The following is a 6,039-nucleotide window of genomic DNA, read 5'->3' as shown; positions in this document are numbered from 1 at the left end:
TGTCAAGCCTGCCCCGCCCGCGCTGCCGGGTGTCTGTGCAACTGCTTCGGTTTGGAGACGCCACATGTGTGTCCCCCAAGCTCTCAGCCCACCCAGGGTTTTTTTGTTGTTGGTTTTTAATTTTATTTTTTAAAGGTTTTTTTAGCTTTATTTTAAAAAATATTTTTATTTATTTCAGAGAGGAAGGTGGGGAGAGAGAGAGAGAGAGAGAAACATCAATGATGAGAGAGAATCAGAGAGAGAGAGAGAGAGAAACATCAATGATGAGAGAGAATCATTGGTTGGCTGCCTCCTGCACACCCCACACTGGGGTTCAAGCCCACAAACCGGCCACGCACCCCGACCAAGAATCGAACTGTGTCCTGATTCCTGGGTTGAAGCTGGACCCCTGAGCCTGGAGCCGGGCCCACCCAGGTTCTGAGAGAGCCCTGAGCCTGGGCTTTGGCTGGGAAGCCCCGGGAGTGCGTTTGCATTCCAGTGAAATGCCAGCGTTCCCACGGCTCAGGATCACCCTGACAGCCCGTGCTTCTGGGTCCTTTGCCCTCTGGAACAGCTGCTATTTTAAAACGGAATGTTTGGTTCCGTGATGTTAGCGGTGGTAGATTGTTGTTCTCCTCTGGGTCTCCCATAGCCGGTCAGTCAAATCGGGAAGCCCTGGAGGCGTGTTTGTGAAGGGAGCGGGCAGGTGGGGAGGCATGTCCTCCTGGAGGGCACTTCCTGTCTATGATGCACTTTGAAATGCCACCTGTTCTGATATCGCCCCACCCCCCACCCCCACGGAGATGAGAGTGGGGGAGAGATTGGGGCCCTCCACGGTGATTTCGGTGATTTCGCTGTCACAGAGCGCCTTAAGTAGAAGCCAGACAGTGTTTCTTAAAACAGCCAGCCGGGACAGCGGCCTCACCCAGGCGCCAAGCCCAGTATAACTGGGTCAGAGGTGAAGGACAGCGCAGGCTGTTGCGACAGCCCCTGTTAGAGCCACAGTGGCACCGTTTCTGCTGGAAGGTCACACCATCTCTGCCCACAGCTCTTTCCCACGGTTCTTGTTTGTTTTTTTTAAATGTATTTTTATTGATTTCACAGAGGAAAAGAGATAAACATCAGTGATGAGAGAGAATCATTGATCGGCTGTCTCCTGCACGCCCCACACTGGAGACGGAGCACACAACCCAGGCATGTGCCCTTGACCGGATTCGAATTCGGGACCCCTCAGTCCGTAGGCTCTATCCACTGAGCCACACCAGCTAGGGCTCCCACAGCACTTTTGAGGCTGGAACCCCCTCTGCCCTTCCTAACCTCTTCAGGGGTTCATTCTCATCTCTCTGTCCCCGTGTAACTCAGCGTTTAATGGGCGGGGGTTTTTACCCCCCACTTTCAGATGTGGAAGGCAGAGCTCAGACGGGGTGAACTGGTCTGCCAAGAGCAAGTTGATAACAGAGTGAGGCTAACTGAGTGGTGTCTGGGTACCCACAGGCCTGAGGAGAGGCCTGTGATGCCAGCACAGGCTGCCCGGGCTGCTTGGCCAGAGCTCCCAGCGGCCTGACTGCGCGCAGGCTCAGAGCCCAGGCCACCAGCCAGTGAAGCGGGCGGGGCAGACACCGGAGTCCCACAGGCACGGGGAAGGCCCAGGGCCAGGTGCTCCCCGAGGGCTCCCTTTCTGCTTCCTCTGCCTGGTCGGCATGCAGGCCTGTGGCTCTCCAGCCGGACTCTCCCTTGCTTCCCAGGTTCTGTCCTTGCCCTGAGGTGTCTCAGCGGCCGACTCTGTCCACTGCAGAGACTGACACTTTCTTGGGACACTGTCCTCGGGGAGAGGGTAGCACACAGGTACAGTAATAGGTGACCCAGGAATTGACCACTCCCTGGAGCAGGACACTAGTTAAAATAGACCCAACTTGCCCGGCCGGCGTGGTTCAGTGGTTGAACATCGGTCTATGAACCAGCAGGTCACGGTTCAATTCCCAATCAGGGCACATGCCTGGGTTGCGGGCTCCATCCCTAGGAGGGGGTGTGCAGAAGGCAGCCAATCCATCATTCTCTCTCATCATTGATCTTTCTCTCTCTCTCTCCCTCTCCCTTCCTCTCTGAAATCAATAAAAAAATATTTTAAAGAAAAACAAATACAGATTTCCTAGACCTGATAAGGCAGTGGCTTCATGGGGGCGGTATTGTGGACGCTGAATAGGGCAGAGGAAACAGCCCACTGCCCCAATCCCTCCTGCCCCCTGGGCTCACAGTGAACACTTCTAAGACAAAACAGAAACTGAGGGTAGTAGACACTGAATGATCTTGGAGGACTGGGCCGGGGGCTGGCGTGCAGAGGTGGTCAGTTGAGCAACAGGACCCAGGAGATGAGTGGAGGACCGGAGTGGCTGAGAGAAGTGGCCCCTTTGGACAGAGAACAAGGAGGTGTTCCTGCTGGGGCTGAGTCGTCCCTCCGCCCCCCACAAACGGCAGAGAGCACTGGAGGACAGAAGGGGTGTGGACTGGGGGGTCTGGGCCAAAGCAGGCCTCCGTAGGTGTCGGGGGGAGTTTGGGCATCTCTTCTTCCTGGAAAGAAAGAAAAAACATTTTATTAAAATATATTTTTATTGATTTCAGAGAGGTAGAAACATCAATGATGAGAGAATCATTGGTCAGCTGCCTCCTGCACGCCCCCTACTGGGGATGGAGCCCATAACCCGGGCATGTGCCCTTGACCAGAATCGAACCTGGGACCCTTCAGTCCGCAGGCCAATGCTTTAACCACCGAGCCAAACCGGCCAGGGCAAGAAAAAACATGTTAAACAATAAGCCTATCAAGAGCCCATGAAACTCACTGTTTCGTTGGAAACAGCAGTTGGTGCCCTACGCATGCTCATTTTCCCCAGACTCACTGCTCCGGGGCCAAACATGTGCCCGACTTCGTGTTCACAGCCGTAAACATCTCTGAGAATTGGGCCCATTGTGTCCGTGGCTGCTGGTGGCTGGTGTGTGGCAGGCTGTGCAAGATGTTGGCTGCCTGCTGGGTAGTGAGTAGGTTTGGAGTCCAGCTCCTGGTAGGGCTCTGGGGGCCTCCTCTTCTCTACCAGGCGCCCTATATTTCTCTTGCTTTGTGGGGCTTCCACTCCTGGCCTGTTCCCGCCCACCATCACTTGCAGCTGTTCTGGGTTCCTGGCTACCTGTGATTTTTTTTGGTTGTCATGGTAACCCCTGGTGCAGCTGCACAGGCTTGAATGAAGGCAGTCCTGGGAGGGTAAGGGTGAGGGTGGAAGATGTGGCGCTCAGCCCCTCTGGCATTTCCTTTTACTCCAGTGCCCTCTTCTTTGGCCAGCTCAACGGGGCGTTCATGAAGACCCTTGGGACTCCACGTCCTACTGAAGGGTGTCCCAGAAGGGACAGAGAGGATCCCTGCTCGCTCGGGGGACCAGGTGCTGAGGGTGGGGAACCAAGTCAGGCCTGGAGGCTGGCTGGCTACTGTTACTCTGAGGCTAATCCGTGGAGACAGGTAAGCAGCTGCATCCCTCCTGTCCGAGGATGCCTGGGAATGCCATGTTTGCTCGATGGGTAGATGACCAAGCTGCAGAACAGCCGAGAACAAGCCAGACAAGCCAGCCTGCTTCTGGCTGAGGCTGAAGGTGTTGCTTAGACCAACACGCTGCACCTGCCCCCACCCGGCTCCTCAGCCCCGGGACAGCCTCCCTGTAGCCTATTCTGTAATTGAGGTCAGAGTCCTCACTGTGCAGATGCCGGTCCCCCTTGAAAACATATAAAACCTGACAAATGGGCCAACCAGGGAGTGGAGTTGTGATTCTGCCTTTGCGAAGGGCTGGTTGTAGGATTGTTTGAAGAGGGGGCAACTCCTCAGGTGTGGCGGTGCAGTGGGAGTCACACCCAGCTTTCCTGGGCGCAGGCTGACTCCTGGCGAACCTGGAAAGGCTGGTCTTCCCCGTAGCGGAGAAGAGTTGAAGAACCCTGCCCCGCAGCCTCTCACTGCCTGTCCCTCGTGAAGCCTTCATGACCTGAGATCAGAAGCACAACTTTGAAGCAAAGGACCCTAATTCGGAGACTGTGAGAGCAGGAGAGCAGCGGGGTTGGCTCTGCTTGCCGTGTGGACATGCACCCTTCATTCATTCGGTCACCCTCTCCAAGAGCAACAAGTTGGCCACTACCCCTCCCCTCACAACGTTGATGATCTAAGACTCCTTCCAGGGGCCAAGGAACTCGACTGGGGAGACTCTGCTGTTTGGAACCGCAGGCCTGCCGGGCCCGGAGCTCGAGTGGCGTCTGCCTCCGCAGCACTGAGCTTCTGGGTGTGCCGAGCAGACGTGAGAAGTCCTCGTGAGGATTTTAATTAATGCTGAGTAGTTACCAGGCAGAGCTTACCATCCCAAAGCAAACGCCTCTCAGGTTCCCAAGCCTGCAGCTAGTTGCTTTCTGGTGGGGCCTGGCAAGGAGGGGGAGGACTCTGTCCGATGTCCGCGGGGCCTTTGGTCAGCGCCGAGGCTGTGGCATGGACACCTTTTCCTATTCACTTCTAACCTGGTGTGGCTGCAAGGGGGCTACGTGAGCCATCGACTGACCCCTTCCGTTTGCCTGTGTGCCCACCCCAGAGGCAGAGGTAACACTGCTCCGTGGTCTGCTCAGCACCATCCAGCAGCGCTGGCACGGGACCCAGGGCGGCGGTGGGAGAAGGGACCGGCAGACCGGGTCCTGGGGATCCCGATGGGAGTGCTCGAGAGGAAGAGCAGGCACAGAGGTCGTTCCTGCAAGGCCTCATTCCCCTTTTTCAAGGTTCGTGTTTGGTTTCCCAGGCTCCTTTGTCTGCCTGTGGCTCCCACATTTCTAGATTATTGAAACTTCTGTTACAGCCCTAGCCAGTTTGGCTCAGTGGATAGAGCATCCGCCCGCAGACTGAAGAGTCCCGGGTTCAGTTCTGGTCAAGGGCATGTACCTTGGTTGCAGGTTCCCCGGCCTGGTCAGGGTGCGTGCAGGATGCAATCAATCAATGTGTCTCTGGCTCTCCCTCTCTAAAAATCAATGGAAAAATATGCTCGGTTGAGGATTAACTAACTAAATAAATAAAAAGAAACTCCAACTATGTACAAGGCCTTCCCCGTTTGACATCTCACCTGCCAGACACCTGCAGGTCCTATGGTTAGCTCATGATTCCACCCAAAGGCCCGGGGAGCCTGACTCTGCCAGGCCTTTGCCCTCACTGTCTGCGATTCCCAGATGGCTTTCCTCCAGACCCTAAATCGGATCCTGTCCAAACCTCAGAGTCAGCCTGACTATCACCCCCTAAAATGGGGCCCCTAGCTCTCCCTCCACCAAGCCAGACCCACACTGAGGTGGCTGTGTGTCCCCTGGGCTGTGTCCCCGGCGCTTAGTAAGTGCTGGCAAACAGGAGGCACTTGACTCGTTACAAGAATAGGGTCCCGGGTTCGGTTCTGGCCTGAGCGCATATCCGGGTTGCGGGATCGGTCTCCAGTGGGGGGTGTGCAGGAGGCAGTCAATCAATGATTCTCTCTCATCATTGATGTTTCTGCCTCTCTCTCCCTCTCCCTTCCTCTCTGAAATCAATAAAAATATTTTTTAAGTTAATAGAGTATTAAAAACAAAAAGAAGTCTTTAAAAAAAAGAAAGAAAAGGAGGAAGGTAGGGAGAGAGGGAGGGAGGAAGAAAGGAAAGAAAAAAAGAAAGGGAAGAAAGAAAGGAAGAAAGAAAGAAAGAGAGAGAGAAAGAGAAAGAAAGAAAGAAAAAAGGAAGGAAGGAAGGAAGGAAGGAAGGAAGGAAGGAAGGAAGGAAGGAAGGAAGGAAGGAAGGAAGGAAGAAAAGAAAAGAAAGAAGAGAAAGAAGAAAAGAAAGGTCTTCAGGTCTGCGTGGGAGGCGCGGGACCATTCATTCATTCTGGCGCCGCCGCGGCACGGGCCAGGCCGGGCGGCGCACGCGCACGCGCACACAGGGCTCGCGCCCGGCGGGGGCGCGCCCGGCGGGGGCGCGCACGCTCGCGGCCGCGTGCGTCACAACCCGGCTCCGGCCCCGCCCGTCCCGCCTGCCCGC

The sequence above is a fragment of the Myotis yumanensis genome, unplaced genomic scaffold (assembly GCF_028538775.1).
Source record: "Myotis yumanensis isolate MYYU_CA2020_CCGP unplaced genomic scaffold, mMyoYum1.0.hap1 SCAF_14, whole genome shotgun sequence".
NCBI lineage: Eukaryota > Metazoa > Chordata > Mammalia > Chiroptera > Vespertilionidae > Myotis > Myotis yumanensis.
Note: the sequence above shows the minus strand (reverse complement) of the source record.